This window comes from Pteropus vampyrus, unplaced genomic scaffold, assembly GCF_000151845.1.
Source record: "Pteropus vampyrus isolate Shadow unplaced genomic scaffold, Pvam_2.0 Scaffold148, whole genome shotgun sequence".
NCBI lineage: Eukaryota > Metazoa > Chordata > Mammalia > Chiroptera > Pteropodidae > Pteropus > Pteropus vampyrus.
The window spans coordinates 930993-953004 of NW_011888929.1; the positions used below are offsets into that span (position 1 = coordinate 930993).

The window sequence follows — 22012 nt, forward strand, 5'->3', positions numbered from 1 at the left end:
TCTTATTCCATTATCATGTAATATAAGATACACTGCTCTTATATTACAATATTTAAGTATTTTTAGTTTTATATCATAGTATTTAAGCTATGAGGTATCAAGGAGAAGAGTAAACAATACTCAGGACTTAACAATCTCTTCTGAGGAAGGGTTAGTGCATTTCCTATTGTACACAGGATAGTTGTATCATGTTAAGCTGAATTATGACCTTCTTATTGTCTTTATTTGACTACTAAGTATGGTTTGGGAGATACATTTGGGTGTCAAGTTGACAAAGGCTGGACCTGTGATGGTTAATTTTATGTGTCAATTTGACTGGGACACTGAGTACCCAGATATGTGGTTAAACATTACTTCTGAGTGTGTGTGTGAGGGGTCTCCAGAAGAAATTAGCATTTGAGTTGGTAGACTGACAAGCTGATTGCCCCCCAACATGTATGGGTATCATTTAATCTATCGAGGGCCTAAATAAAACAAAAAAGCAAAGGAAGTACACATTCACTCTGTGCCCCACTGTTGAGCTGGAACATCAATATTCTCCTGCCTTAGGCACTTCATGGCTCTCAGTCCTTCAGACTCAGGCTGAAATCAGCAACACCATCAGCTCTCTGGCTCTTAGGCCTTCAAACTACACTATCAGCTTTGTGGGTTTCCAGCTTCCAGACAGCAGATTATAAGACTTCTCATTCTCAATAATCACATAATCTGATAGTTTATAATGAATCTTTTTGTTGTTTGTTTGTATGTATGTATGTATATGTATGTATGTATGTATGTATGTATGTATGTATATGTATGTATGTATGTATGTATGTATGTATGTATGTATGTATGGCCTGTTGCTAAGGGAAAGAAGCAAGATTGAGGAAGGAAAGGAATCAGGATTGGGCAAAGGGAGAAGTTAGGCTGCAATATGGTCATAAAATCGGCAAAGGGAGAAGTTGGGCTGCAATATGGTCATTAAATCACTTAGCATATTCTGTGGAGTGCTATAAAAGTGAATTGTCACAATTCAGGATAGGAGGCTGGACCTTTAACCCCTGTATTGATGAAGCTTTCCAGGAAAGAAGTTCAACCTTTCAAATGATGGCTGTCTTTTCAACCAAGGGCAAGTCCCCAGGAGGACTAGCTGTCTCCTGATAAACTTCCTAGAGCTGAAGGAATAAATCTTTTAGTCTCAAAGGGGGATCTCACTAGTAAAGCAGAACACCTATGATAGGTACCTAAATCTGAAGCTCAAACTACTATCTGCTGTCTTTGTGTTTCTCAGACAAGTGGACCAGATGACAAGGAAATACATTATTCTACTGGCAAAGGAAATCAACTGTGATTATCATGGGAAGCTGGAATTGCTAGTACACAATGGACATGTGTGAACTTGAGTTATTCAATGAGCCATTTTTGTTGCTTCTATGTCTAGTGAAGATGGTGAATGGACAACTGCAGGAAACATGGAGTAGTGAGGGCAAGACAAGCAAGGACTCAGATCACACTGGTATAAAACACATACCAAGCAAAGCAATTTTTCTAACTGCAGCCCTTGTCGAGAGTGATGAGTGACTAGAGAAGATGGTAGAGAAGGAAGATGATGACTATCGAGCACAGCTGCAGCAGTGGGACCTAAAGCATGCCTCTCTAATTCTTATGTATTAAGTCTTTTGTAGAGATTGCACTCTTTAAAGTCCTATTGACACAGAAATATTATATATATATATATATATAATATTATAATATATAATAATATAATATATGATAAGATAGTTTATATATATATAAACATGAGCAGATCAGCTCGGTGCAAGCAGTGGACTGCTTCAAGCACCTTTGATACTTGTAATTGTATTCTCTAAATCTTGCCTCTGATTTCAGGCATTTAGAAACAGACTCTTCCCTTGGAAGCTTGAACTAACTTTGGCTTGACAGCATCTTATCTCTAGTGTGTGAACTTCATCTCTGCCTCCAGACCTCAGGCTGTACAGACTTTCTACGGTGGCAGAAAATGCACATACAACTTGCAGAGGTATTATAAACATTCCAAGTTCCAAGATTCTACAATGGTGATGACAGGTAATGGATAAATGTTCCCACTTCTCATTATTTAGTCAGATAATAATTACAGGCATTCTTTATATATTCAGGAGGTTCCAGAAAAAATGAAACTTGCTATCCACAGAACCATTTGAATAATGCCTTTTGACATCAAAGTCTGTATTATAAACCTCATGGCAACAATGTCTGTGAGTTTAATAACCTTAATGACAATAAGAAAGCTGGATTTTCATGAGTTCCAAGACTAAATCTACTTATATTACCTTGACACCTGGAGAATTCTGAGATTTCTGCTGCTTCAATGTAAAAACTTTTTTTCTCCATTTCTAATGTGAGAATTTCATTTGCTCAATTACTTCTTTGGTCTATTCTTCAGTATTCTGCCCTTTGGTCTTAAGTCTGTCACTGAAGGGAGATAGCACTTTGAAGACTGATCTTTTTTAAAGGCAAAATACTTCTAAACTTCACTCCATGTCCTGAACTCTTATCACTCTGTACTGCATTGCAAAGAACACTTATTGAGTTCAAAGAAAGCTCTACCACATGGATGAAGAAAAGGAGAATGCACTAGGAATGAGAATCAAGCAGATATACATGCTATTCCATTTTTCCTATTTTTTTTCTCTTCCTGCAATTTCAATGAAAGCTATTTCACCTAGTGAACAACACACATTAAAAACAGAGCAGCCTTAAAATAAATTCAGAAAATTCTCTGAAAATTTTAAAACTAGTTTTAAAAAATCAAGAAGTTATGCTATTTAGGATTGGTTCATTTAATTAGAAGTAAAAAATCATGTATTCATTTATTGACACCTTTCAGATCTTTAGACATCTTTATTGAAACATTTAATGGAAATATGAAGAAAATATTGCTGATTAAACTTGAAAGGCAGTTTTAAGTAAATATTGTAGTTATTTCTATAGTAAATGTTTTTTTCTATTCTAATTATTTTAACCTCTAAAAGTAGTTTAATTTTATCCCATTATATAAATTTGGGGCACTGGAATAATCTAGATAACTCATTTGAAATAGTCTTTTTCAGTTTAAATGCTGAATCTTTAAGAATGTATTCTTTTTTCTTCCTTCTTAGAAAGTATAGACACAGTGAAAAGGTAGCCATCTGCAAGACAAGGAAAGAGACCACAGAAGAAACCAAACCTGCCAACATCTTGATCTTTAACTTCTAGCCTCTAGAACTATGAGAAAATAAATTTCTATTTTTAAGCCACTCTGCGGTATTTTGTAATGGCAACTCTAGCAAAGTAATACATCTGGCCTGAGGTGTTTATTGATATACATCAGGTGAATGCAAATTTAACCAATACCCCAATCAAAGCCCAAGAATTCATAAGTCTAACAGTACTTTGTTTTAGAATCAAAGTTGATTAATTAGTGCTTTTATACATTATTGATGGAAGTATAAACTTGCGTAATATCTGAAAAATTCAAGGATACTAAGATAGAGGATAATCATTCTTTCCTAGTCAGAAATTTCACTTTCAGACATCTGTTCTAGAGAAGTACTTGCAATTGAACACAAGGAATCATACTCAAGAGTGGGCATTTTATTATAGTAGCACTTTTTAAAATTGCAAGATGTAAAAATAACAGAACAGTTCCTTAGTCAGAATATTATCATCTATTATATTGAATAAAGTAGATATGTTTGCATTAACATAGACAAATTTTAAACCTAATCGTGAGAGAGAAAAAAGAGACAAGAAAATCAGATATATATCAGGTGATGCCATTTCTATATATTTAAAACACAAAAACAGTAGTTTATATTGTTGACAGATACATATATTTAGTGTAAAATATCAAAAAATAAATAAAATGCTACAAACTTCAGGTTAATGGTTTCTACCAAGGTAAAAGTTATGGAGTGAAAATTTGTGATGTATCTAAGACATTCTTATTAAAGAAAAAAGAATCTCTGATTAAATATGGCAAAAAAAAATTTACCTGTATTTTAACTCTTTGGAGGATACTCTGCTGTCCCTTATATTATTTTCTATAATTTCCCATGTGATTTTGAGATAGTATATTATTCAAATATTAAAAAGAGAGACCCGACTGTTTTGCCAGTGGAGTACAGTAACACTCGATGCTGATTTCCCTCCCTATCCCCACTGGCACTTCTAGATTATTATCCAATCATCTTATAATGAACAACAATACATGTTTAAACTTCAAAACATACACTTTCCCTCCTATTCACTATGAACTACGAATCTCTATCTTGTAAAATTACATATGAGATGAAATGGTAGTGTTAAATTCATAACTCTAACCTATAGCTTGAAGAATAGCAATGTTACAAAATAGGTAGGCCAGGAAGAAGACCATTCAGTTAAAAGCAGACAAAATTCCTGGGTCCTAGACTAAGAAAATAATAATCCAATACATCATAACTGGATGCAATGAGTTGACATAATTTGGCACGCCTCTGGAGACCTGATGATTGTATTTGCTGTTGCATTTTTTTGTCTTTTCTTTAAGCAGCTTTAATCAGGTATAATTGGTATACAAAGAAATACACATATTTAATGTGTACAATTTGATGAGTCTGGGCATATGCAAACACCCATGATACCAGCACCACCATTAAGGTGCTAAAAGAACACTTAATGTGAAATCTACCCTCTTAACAAATTTTGAAGTGGACAATACTATATAGTTAACAACAGGTACAATGTTGTACCCTATATGATCCAGCAATTCCACTTCTGGGTATGTAACAAAAGAAATGAAATCATGCTCTTGAAAAGATATCTGCACTCTCACATTCATTACAGCATCATTCACAATAGCCAAAATATAGAAACAACCCAAGTGTCCACTGACTTATGAATGGATAAACAAAATATGGTATATGCATAAAATAAAATATTATTCAGCCTTAAAAAAAAAATACTGACATTTGTGCCAACATAGATAAACCTGAAGGACACCATGCTAAATGAAATAAACCAGTTACAGAAGGACAAATAATGCATGCTTCTACTTATATAAGATATCTAAAATGGTAAAACTCATAGAAAATGCAGTACTGGTTGCCATGGTAAAACTCATAGAAAATGCAGTACTGGTTGCTGGAGGTGGGGGAAGTAGAGTTGTTGTTCAATGGATATAAAGTTTCAGTTACACAGGATGAATAAGTTCTATAGACTTATTGTTGCATTTAGAATAGTTGAATTATCTAATAAAAATTAGAATGTCTTTCAAGTTTTTGGCTCTGTGGTTCTTTGATTCTAATTTAGACACATCCAACTAAAGCTAAGCCTATCAGAATGCCTCTTATAGGAGTTAAACATTAAATGGAGATATACAGAGACTCAGAACTACTGGGTCCTGCCCTTACTGATACTTTCTAGAATTGCTGGTTCAATAAATTGTCACTACTATTAAAATACAAGCTTATGAAGGCAGTATTGCTTTTTTCCTGCTTCTAAGTACTATGTCTCCTTCACTTAAAACAATACCTGGAACATAGTAGGCTTTTAAGAAATTTGTGTTGAATGAATAAATGAATAAACACATAAGGTAAACATAGCTGCAGCTAGTAAAAAGAGTTTGTTGGAATCGTTTTACAGTCTCCTCTCTAATGTTTCCATGATTCAAAACAAATTGTTCCCAACCCATTTGGGTTCCAAAAGCATATCTCAGATGAAAATCAAATGCACAAAACATTTGGTAAAGGGATGTAAGACACTCTACTGCAAGTATTTTTTCACTCAGTGATACCTTCTTATAGGTTCAACCCAACTTTATGGTCTTATGAATTTAATATTAACTATCAAAATAATTGTCAGTATTCAGTATTCTAAAACAGAAAATCAGAAACCCAACATTTAAAATTACACTTTTAAAATTACACTTTCACAGATAATCACACTCACAAGAATAACATATTTATTTAAAATTATTTCATATGAAAATATTTTTTGTTTAAAGCAAAGAAGAATTTACTACATGGTTAAATCAATGTTAAAATGTGTTTGTAAAGCCATATATTAGATAAATGCAATACAGCTAATGAAATTCTATAGCACGAACACTTCGTCTTGTAGCAATATATTATTTAAGGTCTGTGAAAACTAAGTGTTTTAATGCACATAGTGCTGTTGATCATTATAGGTTTTTGACATCTTAAAAACAGGTTGTATTTACATCATGTAGATATGGAGATAAACAAACACCTAAAGTCTCCTCTGAAATGCAAGTTTCGATTTTACAGGTGTTTATTATGAACAGCAAGCTTTTTACAAATGATTAGACTCAGGCTGAAATGGTATTGAATGACTTTCACTTGAGTTTACATGGCTGTTAAAATTGACAGCTTTTTTTCACTAAAAGTGCAATGGCATTCAAGGAGATGACAGGATGCACTGTCCCTTTTTTATATCCATAAATTCTGTTGCTAACTGTGTATGTATGAGAGCAAGAAACACTTGAAAATTGTCACACCTTACTCCAAGCCCTGCATGCCTTAACACTTACACAGGATTGCCAACTTGGATCTCATTACCCCATTCGGGGTTGCCCTGTGTCTGCATCCTCAATACATGAGCAACCTATTTTCTTCTCCACCCTCTCAGTCCTATTCATTTCAAAAGTTATTGATTGAAAACTTATCATGTCCAAGACAAAATACCAGGCACTGAACATTAAAAAATTATCAACTCATTGCCCCCATTCTTAAGTTTCCACCTAATTATTTAAATATACACATACATTCACAAATATTTTCTTTGTAAAAAGGTGAGTGGGAAGATGGACGTATGCATAAGGTGTTATAACAATGTGAATAATGTTGCTTTTTGTTAAGATTTTTAAGGTAAAGTATTGATATCTGGTAATAAATGAATTCATTACTTTTTACTCGCATGCAATATAGAGTTAAATGTTTCAGTTCTTTACACAAAGGAGTAAATAATTTAGGAAATTTCACATGGAAATTAATTTAAGGAATTTTATAGACTGATGATACATAATATTTTTAATATAAGATAGAGAACTTTTCATGTCTGTCATATTCCACCATGTAAGCCGCTTGCTATGTGTTTGAAGTAAATGATCACTTATATAAAGGTGTTAATTTAACTAAATATTGGTAGAAATTTCACTCCAGGAATAAGAAAACATATATTAGATATAATGAGCTAGGTCCAACATTGGAATATCATGTTATTACAAAGAATTATCATATCAATCTAAAGAGGATAAAATGTTTAACTTGTACAAAAATATGATTTAAATATTTGGGACTCAGTAGAGAGTGAGATTATTTTCTGGAAACACCCTCACAGTCCTCCTGAGATATATAATAACGTACACATAAATAGAATGTTGCTGCTGATTATTACATTATAGCTGTATGGCTATAATCTATAAAGACTGACATTATTAATCTATAAATACTCTAACAATACTGTAGATAATCTTTTAGGTATACAGAGAGTTTTTAAGACTTTCACTTTAGGAAAGTGTCAGTGAGATGCAAAACACATGAAAATAGTACTTAACATGAAATAGCTATAGAAACTTTCTGAGTCTGTCTTTAGTGAGGTTCTTAAGTAGGTACCCGGACTACAGTGAAAGCAAGAGGAGCATCGGAACTTTGACTTAATTATCTCGTTTAATTCTTACCTTAATCTTTTGACATTGGTATAATCTTCCTGTGTTCACATGAGGAACCGAGGCTGAGGAAATTCAAGTGATATATCCAAGATCCCAGAACTAGCGAGTGGCAGAGTTTGAATTTAATGACAAAAGTGTTTCAGGTTCTGTGTATAGAAAAATTAAAACATTACAAAACAAAAAAAAATCCTTGAGTAAAGAAATCATAGAAAAATACCAAGATATTTACATATTTTAGATATGTGGAATTTAAAAGGAATCCATTTAAATTATAACTTCATATTTTACTACATATATAATTTCGACCATATTATTTAACCTCTGAACAACAGACTAGTTATTTGAAAATAATAAAACGGTTTTTAGGTCAATTTAAATTAGTGTAATATACATTAACCATCTCTTAAAACCCAGTGACAAATAACACTTACAATTGATTCGGATTTGACTGCCTGGGTCCCTGTATAATCCACCCAGTCGGTTCCTGGTATCCAAGTTTCCTTTCATATCGGTAGATTCAATCAATCGGAGATAGAAAACAGTAGTTTTGCATTCCCAGTCGCAGTTTCCCAGCTACAGACTCTCAAGCGCAATGGAAAACGTTCTTTTCTATCCACTATTGATTGGTTGAATCTGCAAGTGTGAAGGTCTGACCGTAGAATCAAAAGTTACAGCTGATTTTCCACTGAGCTGCGGTGATGGGAGTCGGCTCCCTTTACTCCTGCATTCTTCAAGGCTCACCTAGTTTCTTTTATTTCCCTCACTTTCAGGGAATTCATAGTCTAATAAAGAAGATATATCTTGTACTCGTGTAACCAATATTCAGAGAATGCGCATAATGCTGTGTAAAGTTTTAAAATGTTTTAAAACATGAATCTTCCTAAGAATTATCTGATTTCTCTAACTATAGAGCGTTTCTTTTTTGTAGTTAGATGTTTATTATTTAGTTTTTGTGTTTTAACAGTCACAGTTTTCTTTTTTTTTTTTCTGTGCCTGTTTTACATGTAGTGAATAATTTCCAAATTTCACTCTACAGAACATAGATGTAGGCCAAGGTCTTGGATTTCTCAACTACTGAGGTATGTAATTATACGTTACCTCTCTTTGCCTTAATTTTCTCATATGTAAAACTGAGTTTTCTGCCAAACATTACTAGAGATTTTGAGGAAATAAGTAAATTGATGTAAAATAATTTGGAAAGTTTAATAGGTTACTGAAATTATATACATATCTTTATGATATGTATATAAAGATACATCAAAAGTAAAATGGAGAGATGAAAGAATGGAGGGATAAATAGATGGATAGGAATGAGGAAACTAATTTTAGTAAAGTATTAAGGGTAGGTAAAATCTCTATAGTGGGTAAATCATTCTTTTTTAATTTTGCACATATTTGGAATTTTTCATAATTATATTTTGAAAAAAAGGGGCACTTAAGTAGAAGAAATATTAGCCATTAGAATGTGTCTCTATTCCATACCCTGTGACTTTCAGTATTTATTTCTCTCAACATTTGGCATCATCCAGGGTCTATTAACTCCTCCACCAACCTCACTCATTATCCTCTCACTCTTCGTCTATGGCTTCAGTTTTCTTGGTGCTGTCTCCTTTCAGAGCTTTCAGGTGCTTAATTTGCCTTGTGATACTGTTTTTGTGTTGGCAGATGTGCTGCATGAAACTCTACACCTTCCTCGCAACTTGCTCTGATACAAACATCAATGAAAATTGAATCAGCAATGTTAAATCCATACATCCCCATGAAAAAACCTATGAGAAAAAAGAAAAACCAAAGTGGTGTAGGTATTTGTAATAATATATTGAAATAGTATTTTAATAATATTTATCAAATAGCTCTCTTTCATGAATTATAATATTGCCACAGCTTTGCAAAGCTCGTTCTCATTGTGGGCTCCTATTAATTTTAATTTTAGGATAGACAAATCAGTCAGTGGTTGTTTTCTCTATTGTTATTTGTTGCTCCTATTGTTGTAATTCTTACTTTGACTAAACATTTATTGAGAATCTGCCATATATCGGGTACCTACTCCAAATAGTCAGATGTTTTGATGTATGTTAATGACAGATTTTAACTTCCTTCTCTGATGGTATTTCTCTTTTTTCTACTTAAACAAAACCCTGTTGGGGGCACTTATTTTTCTGATTGTTCTCTAAAACTACAATCAGTGATGTGAGATAAAAAGAGCTTTGGAATAGGAGATACAATATAGAATTTCTAGGAAATAATTAGTCATGTTACTTTCATAGATTTTTTTTTTGAGCTACACAAATATTTAACTTCTGTCTTCATTGTTTTGTTTTGTTTTGTTTTCATTTATAAGTTGAGGATAATGTATAATGTTAATTCCTGTTCTATCATTTTATTTTGTTATTTCTAAAATCTTCATTGTATGAAGCAAGCATTAAATGTCTAGAGAAAAACAATCAAAATGAAATTCTATATATGCAACAATTTGCCTATTTCTTAATTTCGATAATCACTTAGCTTATCTTTCTTAGTATTTGCTGACTTAGTTAATGTTACAGCTATAATAAAGTTTTAAGAGGATCATTACATTCTAAGATTGATATTTATTTCTGAAAATATCAATTTAAGTGTAAATTTTATTTTAACAGTGTGCTGGAGCAGCCTAATCACCAAGAAAATCAAAGTAGAATAAAAGCGATTTATTGTGGACAAGTATGATCTCTAATATCAAGTGTAGAGGATTCATGGAACACAGATCTATAAAAGTATCAGAACAGAGAAAAAAGTGTTCAAATAAAATTAATAAGGTTAATTGACCCTTTCATCTGTTAAAATATAATATAAATAAACCATAATTAAAAGATTGGCATTATCACAAAAATAAAAAAGATCAAATGGAACAGAGTAAATAATTCCAAAATAGAGAGCTTATTACCTTTCACCCATGGGAAAAAATATGGACATGTCAATAAATGTTAAGACAAATGGTATTTAGAAAAAAATAAATGTCAGGTACCCTGCTTTACAACCTGAATAAAATTAAATACATTTCATTTTCATTAAGTAAATAAAAAATCCCACAAAGAGAAATCACAAAGTTAAAAAATAACTTGTACAAAAGGCTTCCAAGGCTATGGACTTATATGTAAATGGCTTATAGAAGACCTTTAGATTCTTTTATTCTTTTTCATAGTAACTCAGCAACAATGTGTGTGTGTGTTTGCCAAGAACTCTATATCAACGATGGATCATGTAGACAAGTCTTTAATCCCTCCACCTGAATAACTATTAACCATATAAAAAGAAGTGCCCATTTATTTTTATTATATATACCAAAGATTGGTTATAATGTTTATTACAATTATATTAATACCTACTTGGCAATTAATCTGTCTACTTATATTTCTGATCTCAATTAAAAAGATATGATTTAAACATTTGCCCAACATTATTGTATGTTGATAAATCTCGGAGTTTGAATTAAGCTGGAGATTTCAGAGTTAACTATTTGGCTGCATAGCTTTGCTTGAATAGAGTGCTATTTTTGTGGATGGCTAGAAAACGTAGGCTATTGCTTTTTTGCTGGATAAGTACCAACCTCATGTCAATGTGGAATGGTCAGGATGTGCTTGGTGTTCCAAATGGCTGTTTGCCAATTTGAAAGGTTTCTGAAAAGAAAAGGGACTATTGTGCATTCTTTTTTAATCACAGCAAATTGTACGGTTGTAGAGCAGACCCCATAGTGAAAAAAAAAAAAACCACTTTGCTGACCCATCCACACAAATTTCATCTCCTTGATTTGAATACCTGTAAGGTATCATTTTCTTTTCTTTTAATATTTTTTGTAACCTTTTGTCTTCTCTCCTCTCTGTGCTATAAATCTGTGTTTGAGGGGGAAAATAATTCTGGCTAGATTAGCTCCTATTTAGCTATAGTAGCCTGCCACTATATAGAGGCACAGAAGGCGCTTCAGCAGCGTTAGCACTTGCAGTTAGGTAATGAAAGAGCAGAAATGGTTTGGATCAGAGTTATAGATGTAGAAAAGGCAATTGAGATGAAGATAAAATTAGAAATATAAAGCATCAAACAACATGAACTCCTTTTCAGGATAAAAAAAAATACAGTATACTTCACTGCTTAAAGAGCTCAGACTTTGATGTCAAACGGATGTAAGTTAAAACTCCATTGGTCTGCCATTACTAGGTCTCTGACCTTGAGCAACTTAATCTTGGTAACTTCTGTTTCTCCACTGGTATGAACTGGATCATATGTCATAGTGTTTAGAAGCAGTTAATAGCATAAGACATATAAATGATCAGTCCAATGTATGAATATATTAGATGTTAAAACATAGTTGTAATTTTCACTATAATAATAATAATAATTATTAAAAACAAAATCATGAGGATGAATACCAGCAGTCATTATTTAAAACTGTTACTACCCTTGTAAAACCTTTTTACAAGAGGATGTTTATACACACTGAAGAAGAACCTGCATGTAATACAATATCTAGTGGTGTCTAAGGATAAATTAATTATAAAGTATCATTCACCTCAATTATCAAATAATAAACACTAAAAAATATATTATCCTGTCAAGTTTTTTTCCTTTCATATGGAAATGTTGCACAGTCTTGGATGCCTTGTAGTCACTGTAACAATATAAGTTCTCATTCCATTATAAACACATTGAAGTGCAAGTTAAAATAATTAACTGTGTAATGTTACAAATTAAAGTCCGCTTTTCCTAAAACTTTTTTTTATTTAGAAAATATTTTGGAGAGACATCTTTTTTACATAAGAATACCTGATCAAGATAAAATTTTTTGTAAAATTGCAGAGGAATTGTACAACAATACACAAAAACACACCAATCATACATATACTTCACACACTATACACACACACACACAGAAAATGTCTAGTATACAAGCAATGATGTCAGCATTTCTTTATGGATTCTCATTTTCTTATGTCAAAAGACAAATCAAAAATTACTAAGCAAAAGAGGTTAAATATTCTTTCCCCAAAAATCACTGAAAACATTCATCTGTAAAAATCAAATCCTACAGCTGCATGCTATTCTGATCAATCGGTTTTCTCTATTGAAATACTGGAATTTTTGATACTGATATAATCTGATAATAAATGCTAATTATGTTGAGCAATATGAGGTACTGAAAATATAAAATATCGTGATGTATATAACATTTAACACATATTCATGTGTCTCCAACAAATCCTAGCTTATGACTAGCTCTGTTTTAACATGTTACCATTCCCTTAACTTTGTTTCTGCCTTTTCTATGGCCTGGGTCCTTACACTTGTTTTGTTAATTGGATTTCTGCCTCTTCTCCGCTGCCTGAGATTCTGATATGATGTGAAAAATGTTTAATTCAATAAAACTCCCTGTTACTCAGCATAATGTTGGAATAAAATCTGTTTAATAATAAGTTTCCTACCTGTATAGATTCTCTGCTCTACTCAGCCTCTGAATTCTACATTCCTGTCTGTCTTTGCTGCCTACAAAGATCAACTCCTATCCACTGCCAATATACCCTATCTTCTCTTATTCTCTTCCTGACTGAATTTCCACACAGTTCTGTTTTCTAACATTTCTGTGACTAAAATGTCACTTGACTCTAGGATTGTCGGTATCTTTTTTAAGGTTCTAGATACCATCGCATGTTCAAGTTACTCTCATTGTATAAAATTCTGTCTTGACTCTGTATTCCTGCCTAACTACTATCTATTCAGTCTCTTTTCTATATCATCCAACCTTTTAACAAGGTAGACTATACTTTTTCATCTCTAGGGTGACCATATGCCCTGGATTGGCTAAGATAGTTCTGATTATAACTGTTTACCTGCTGAAGTTATTGCTAGATTCTGTTGTTACTTATAAAGTATTCTAATTTAGATGGTAAAATTTATTTTCATATTACTTATTCGATGCCCTCCATAAACCTCTGTAGTTAGGGTCCTTCCCTCACTAATATATGGAACTTTGATCACTTAAAAGACCAAAGATTCATATTTGTCAATGATAATATTTCAGTCTTTATCTTACCAGATTCTTCTTCATTTAGCACCCTTTAACCCTCCCTCCATAAAACTCTCATCACATTATCCTCATTCCTCTATTTCTCCGTCCATTTGTTCTGGTTCTCTCTTGATCACACTATTTCTTCTTCTCCCTATCCCTTAAATATTAATATTGCTAAAGATTCTTTTTATCACCCCATTGCTCTCATCTGTATTTTCTTAAGGTGAATTCATGATTTTCCTCATTCCAATTACCACTGATATGCAGATGATTCCCAAATTAATATTCCCAACATACTTCCCTACTCCACCTCTCCTCCAACAAATTTTATTGGACTATTTTACTTATTACATCTCTTGATTGATAATATTGTGCTGGGCTAATAATACAGTTTTGCCACTAGTCTTCCTTTCTTCAGACTTAACCCATTAAAAGTTGTCTTCTAACCAAAATGAAAGCATAACATTCCTGCTTCAAATGTTTCAATATTTTTTAAGTTATTTCTGAAATCCACATTTTTATAATGGCAAATAAGATTTTTTATTATAGAACCCCTGACTACTTCCTCAGCCTCCTCTTATATTCTGATGTTTTACCTTAAATTTTATTTACTAATACAGAGAACTGCTTATATCTCACCATACACCCCAGGTTATTTCTGATCTTCATGATTTTATTTTTACTTTTCCTTCTTCCTAGATAGCTAGTCAAATAGCTAACACTTTCTTATCTTTTAATACTAAATCCAGACCTCACATATTCAAGAACAGCCCTGAGCTCTTTAGGGTAAATTAGATGACTTTCTAATTCACCATCCATCCTATCCAACCCTTATTGTGTAATCACCCCCATGACCTTGCCCAACACATATTGTGTATGCATGTTCATTAGCAGGCTCACCATATTGTTTCTTTGTCCATTTTTTCAATGGATAAAAGAGATTTCCTCCAGGGAAACCCCACATCTCTTGTTCTCATTTTTTTTCATATCTCTTCTGTTTTCATTTTTAATTTTCCAGCACCATAGGAACTACTTTTTAATTATGACTAGAGATCAGTCTTCTGTTTTGTGCTAGCATATGCAACAGTGGTGGCAACTGCAGCAGAAGCAGCTATAACAATAAAATCTATATTTCTTTCTTGAGAATTATGAGAAATTAAAAAATCTGTAATATTGAAAACATTTCCCCAAATCAAATATTATATATGTTTCAGAAATTTCTAATTATATTTCAAGTTGTTGGGAGTATTGTTTTATTAAAAACTAGTAACCATATCCTACTTTCAATCTTGATGATCTGACCCACTGATAATATCAGGTACGAGATTAGAATTTTATTAAGTGATAATAGATTTGCATTAATGTAAAACAATAAAAAGGTAGCTTCTTTTGATTTGGTATAGCCTAGAATTTAAATTTTGATCATATCTATAATAGATTTTTTTTGCAGAAAAGATTTTATATTTATTTTTTATAGTGAAACTTTCTACAAAATATTTTAATATGCTTAAAATGTTTTATACTGCAAGAACCAACATAAGAATTTTTGAAAGATACTACTGTGGGTGAAGAAATTAGAATATGGATAAATACAATAAAATAACACATAAAAATGATTATAGCATTCTTGTTGGTTGTAATTAGCCATTTTTCTTATAATTTGTGAAGGCAGTTTCCACTTTGTTTATCTTAAATTTGAAACCTGTAAGAATAAAATCCACCATTGTCTTAGACATCATTATATGTTAGTATTTATATACAGGTGCAAAAAGTACAGTAACTCAATGCCTATCAGGTACTTTTGTGAGGGCATCTGAATTCATACAGGAATTTTATATATTCTCAGTAGCAAATGCATCATTTTTCATGTTAGCATTAAGTAAAGAGTGATTTGTTCCATGTTACTCTCTACCGCTATGTTCTATTACAAGAAATTGCAGAATACCTAATATTAAGGCACTGCTATATGCAAAAACTTTCTTTCATTGTTTTGATAAGTTATTAAAACCTTTAGTAAATTAATACCTCATTGTTTTAATAAACTAAAAATGCATACTACCTCTTTGATTTTTTTTTTTATTTGTTTGTTTTTTGGACAGACTGAAACAGGGAAGTAGCAACTCAGCATAAAATAATTTCTTGATAAAAACTGGGTAACACTTATGATGTTACTTGATTTGAAGCAATTTAAAAATCTTCACAGCATAGGACACTGTGTACATGACTAGGAAGCACTAGATAAGGAACCTAATCAGATTATTTAAGCTCCTGATGCAATATACAGATGTCAAGTTAGGTAAAAAGTAACAAGTGAGAGGAACTAAACACTAGAACATTTCTACAACATCTTGGACTATTTTAACCATGACGATCACAATATTTTCTCCTATAAAAGGATTGGGACATGGAAAAGGAGAGATGTTATTAGTTGTGCAACCATGGATTTCATTCTACTCACTTTAAGGAGTAAATGACTTCAACTTTCAGAATTAGCAATCATATCCAAAGGCAAGTGAATTTTTCAGTTGTTCAGGTAAAAAACCTTGGACGCATTCCTAACTCTTCTCTCACAATAATTTATCTACTTTCAAAATCCAATTTATAATCAAATTACTTCACATCACCTCCACTACTACCACTCAAGCCCAAGCCAGCAAAATATCTTGCTTAGATTGTTGCAATATCTTCTAAACTGTCCCACATCTCTACCCTTGCCCCTCCCTCTACTGCCTTTTTCCAATACAGCAGCCAGAGTAATCTTTTTAACCAGGAGTCCCCAACCCCGAACCACAGACCAGTACTAATCTGTGGCTTGTTAGGAACTGGGCCACACAGCAGGAGGTGAGTGGCTGGCTAGCGAGTGAAGCTTCACCTCTATTTGCAGCCGATCCCCAGCACTAGCACCACCACATTAGCCACACCTCAAATTATCAGGCATTAGATTTTCATAGGAGCACCAATCCCCGGTGCCAAAAAGGTTGGGGACCACTGTTTTTAACACATAATGGCACTCTTGCTGAAGAACTTTCTGACTTATTCTGAGTAAAGCAGTGACATATAACTTCCTTATAATGCCTTGCAAGGCAAGGCCTGTATCAGTTTTCTATTGCTGTGTAAAATGCAGTAGGCTTAAAATCACACACATCTATTACCTCACAATTTCCATAGCCCAGGTGTCTGGACACCAGCTTATCTGGGTTCTTGTTTCAGATCTCCCCAGGCTGCAATCCTGATGTGAACCAGGGCTACAGTCTCATCAATGAATTGACTAGAGAAAGATCTGCTTCCAAGCTCCCGCTGGTTGTTGGCAGATTCGCCTCTGGTTTGTTGATGGTGTTAGGACTGAGGTTTTTGTTTTTTTCTGGCTGTCAGAAGCAGGTCTCTGTGCATTCCAAGAGGTCATCTGTTGGAATGTAACCCTCTCCAAAGGCCCTCTCAAAACATAACAGCTTATTTTTCGAAGCCAACAATGGAGGAGAATCTTTAGTGTGTTTGTGATTCCATATAAATATAAAATTGTATTGTACTCATGTGAGCGGCATCTCATCATCTTTGTCATTTCTATAATGAGGAGCAAGTGACACGTCCTGCCCACACTCAAAGAGAAGGACCTGACACAGGACATGATTATGGAGGCCACCATAGTGTCTGTCTCCAACAAGGCCCTATATGATATCCCCACTAACTGTTTCTCTGACTTCTTCTACCACTCTCCTTTTTGTCCACTGTGCTCCAGATAGTTTGTCCTCCTCACTGTTCTTTAACTCAGAAAGCAAAATGCTGCTTCAGAGCCTTCCTGCGAATGCCTCTCTGGTGGAAAAGCTTTTTGAGGAAAGAAATCCACTTGACAAGTATCTACACTGCTTTTACTTCTGTCCTCATATGTAAGCTTATCAGGAAGGACATCCATGACCACCCTAGAAAATGCAGCATTTCCCATCCTTCTCACTCTGTATCCCTGCAGTATGTTTCTCCATAGAATATATCACTACTTGACTTTTTATTTATTTTTAATTTGTTTGTTCTCTATCTTCCCCAACATCAACATAAGAGCACAAAATTTTTGTTTACCATTCAGTTCTTAGCACCAGGAACAGAGAGAGCCTGCTGTGTATTTACCAAGGAAGATTTCAACAAACATGTGTACAATGGATTAATCGGTTATTCTTCTGCTTTCTGAATAAGGATTAAATTGGATCAAAATAAGGATGTCATTTCTGAGAAAGAATAGTGTTTCAACAAATAGTCCATAATATAGAAAAAAAACTTAATGTTGATTATTCGATATTTGTCTTCATTGTGTGTGAATTTGATTGATGCATTTCAACTTTATCATCTATAAGTAGATTTATTCACTGCGCATATAATCTGATAGTAAGACCTTTGCTGGAGAGAAGGCAGGAAAGCTAGGCTTTTGGTGGAGATCTACTCACAAAACTTGGCAGGAGGCCTTCCACAACCAACATAGGGTTTTAATAAATCTTCACTGAAATAAGACCTGTTATTTGCAGCTCTGCTGTTTGTGATCTTCAATCAGCTGGACATGATACAACATGGAGCTATAGATTATTCTTACTTTTTATCACACCGATTATTAAACAATAGTTATTAGTATAGACCATTGCTTTGAAAGTGTTGCTATATTGTTAAATATGTTGCTATATTTTTGTCCATTAACTTGAATACAATTCAAGTGTAGTTTTTCAGTCTTACAGATTTAGATTTATAGGAGTCTCTTTCATTTTTATGAAAATCCCATCGTTCCTGAGAAAACACTATCAAGTGCACATAAAATATGTACGTCCAAACAAAATAAGACTTTGGGTTCCAAAGAGAGGGGATATTATGCTAATGAGGCCAACAGAATTCAGTGTGTGCTTTGGCAATAATAAGGAATGGTGAAAGAAATAATTGGGATCAAGGTTATGAATACAGAGGAGATTAAATCAAAGTACAAATGCATGATGGGTCAAGATATTAGAATATGCTGCCAAAATATATTTCCTGGAGAAAATGAAGATCTGTATCCATATTAAAATTACTCACACAAAGGGATATAATAATACTAAAAAAGAGACATGATTATGAATTTGATTTAATTATAGGTTATATTGGAGCTAACTTGCCATATGAAGAAAGGGGATGAGTGCTACATTTTTCTTAAGATTTTTAAGGAAGAGAGAAAAGCAATTAAGATTATAATAATAATCTTCTGATAATAGGGTTACTGTAAGTAATCAACAAGACCCCTGATGTTCTGTTTAACTTAGTGTACATCTCGAAAATTGGCTTTTATGGAATAAAATCCAATATACTATTTAAATCTGTTCTTTGTGAAAAAAAAATCATCTAAAAATATTTAAAAGTCTTTACCTTGGAAAAAGACACTGTCATATGCTGGGAAGGTTTTTAAATTGCTTCAAGATTTTGAAGGAAGATTTAGCAGTACCTACCCAAATCTTTTATGTACATACCTTTATATGTACCACAATAAGTATACTGCTATTAATTTTCCACGAATTTCATAAAGAATGAAAAAATCTGATATATTGCATGTTGTTTCTTACAGCATTGAATATAATAGAAAAAAAGCTAAAATCAACCTAAATAACCATCAATTTGGAAGTTTAAATAAAATACTATGCAATATTTCTAGGAATAAGGTAAAACTCAATGTGCTGATATGGAACTATATGTTGCTTTATCGCAAAAAAGTACTTTGCAATATAATTCTGTATAATATAATCACACTTGTATATATTTAAATGTATGTGTATATATATTTTTAGATTTATATGTATTATATAGTTATAGATCTTAAAAAATACATAAACGTACATAGAAAGAACTAAAAGGGACACTGGGGGCTATGAAATAGTGACTTCTTTGATTCAAATACTACTTTCAAGATTTAGAAAATGTTCTTACTCTTTGTGTCTCAGATTTCCATGTGTGATATAAAATGCAAAATTTAATATAATGTAAAATTTAAATAATAATATTTACTTCAGGAGCTATTTCGAAGATTAAATTAGTGCATGTATACCTTGAGAACATTGCTTGTAACTTTGTAAGCATGTAATAGGAATCAATCATCTTTATTATCACCCTCAGCATCATTGTCTTTCTTATTATTATCATTTCGACATGTGTGTGTATAATATTCTGATTTAACTTTTAAAATATTAAATGATAATCATATTTTAAAACATAATATAAATGAATTAATTAAATTACTCTTGAAATGACTTTTGTATTAGAGTGCTAGGGCTGCCATAACCAGTACCACAGTCATTGCGGCTTAAAGAACAGAAATTTATTTTTTCATAATCTTGTAGGTTAAAGACTGCTATCCAGTTGTCAACAAGGTCAGTTCCTTCTAAAAGCCAAGAGGGAAGGATCTGTTCCAGATTTTTCTTCTGGGTTTATAGATGAATGTTTTTTCCCTGTATCTTTACATCATTTCTCTCTTTTTTTTTTTTTTTTATGCCTACAGCACCCAGTCTTCCTAGGTGGTCTCCCATCCAAGAACTAACCAGACCCGACCCTGCTTAGCTTCCAAGATCAGACGGGATTGGGCGTGTTCAGTGTGGCATGACCATAGACCATCATTTTCTCTTTGTATGAACCTGTGTCCAAAGCTCTTCTCCTTATGAGGACATTGGCCATATTCCATAAAGGCCTACCCTAATGATTTTATTTTACTTTAATTACCACTGAAAGACCCTGGGTCCAAAAAGATCACAGTGGGATTAGTACTTCAGCATATGAATTTGAGTAGGTGGGGATGCGGGGAGGAGGGAAAAAGGACACAAATAAGTCCATAATAGTATGCTAAATACTAAACTCTCTCTTGGTCATTTTTTTCATTTATATAATTTAACTCTTAGAAATAGTCATCACAAAATGATCATTTTATTCATCTTTAGAACTTCAGAGATTAGCATAATTCAAGTAAGAGTCAATGAATTTTGTTTAATAGTTGGGGCAGAGTATCATATTGAAACTCCAACTTTCTATTTTTAAGATAGGCAGCACCATATTCTCATTAAGAGACTGGCATTTATAAGCTATGTATGACGTCCATTCACTCTTACTAAAGGAAAATGAATAGGCCTTTTGTGTTTCTAAGACTTAAATCTTCCTTATCTCTGAGCATGGAGTGTGTTTATGTGTAGATCTGTGTGTGTGTGTTCATGTATGTTTCTAAAGTACAAACACCCCTTCTAGATGTGATAGCCATGTCCTGTTTTAACAGACAACAATTCCAAATTACACCAGCTATCCTAGACAATGATTAATAGGATCCTTTTTCACTCTCGAAAGTGGCCTGATTAAGATAATGAATTATATGGCCACCCAAATTCATAGATAACCAAACTTCATTGTTTTAGACATTGAGCTAAATAGTTCTTTACATGTCTAGGGATGAGAAAGAAGGTAGCAAAATTCTGTGTTCTAAGACACCAGAACTTCTTTGTCTTGTAAATATCTCTGCCTTACAAATTCTATTACAGTCTGTGAGCCAAATAATCCTGCGAGAAATCTGGATTTAAAGCTAAGCAGTTAAAGCTAAGTGAGCTTAAATAAGAGTTTTAAATTCTCAGTATCTCAGTTTTGTCAATAGTAAAATGGGATAATTATGCTAATTTATTTGTTTTATTATTTTTTGATTCTTTGAGACAAATTTTAAATGCAACAAAGCATCTAGATCTTAGTTAAGTTTTGGTGAATGTACATGCCACATAACCTCCATGAGAATCAATAAATAAGATATTTCCATCAACCCAGATTGGCCTCTTGTACTATCTCACAATCAATTTCCTTCCCTCATAGGCAACCAGGACTCGAATTTCTATCAATATAGATTATGTTTGCTCTTTACCTTAATAGAAACTTCATATAGATCACATTGTAGAAACTCTTGTGTGTGCCTTCTTCTTTTTTTATTCTTTTTTTTTTTTTTTTTTAGGCGATGCAACCCTTGGTTGACCGCACAGATTGCAAGGACCTTGTCAGTTTACAATCCTTTATTTTTTATTTTTTACGCCTACAGCACCTGGTCTTCCCAGGTGGTCTCCCATCTAAGTATTAACTAGTCCCGACTCTGCTTAGTTTCGGAGATCAGCTTCTTTTTCTTAACACAGTTATTGAGACAGTTTGCATCGTTCATGGCTCACTCCTCTTTACTGATGAGTAGTTTCTCATTTTATGTATATAACAGTATATTTTTACCATTTTTCTGTTCATGAATTTGTGAGTTGTTTTCAGTTTGGGCTTTT

General features: G+C 33.0%; 1 pseudogene; it reads right to left on the reverse strand.

Annotated features, from left to right (window-relative positions):
* Window positions 1-20217: 20217 nt before the first annotated feature.
* LOC111745217 lies at window positions 20218-20336 on the reverse strand (annotated as a pseudogene).
* Window positions 20337-22012: the final 1676 nt, after the last annotated feature.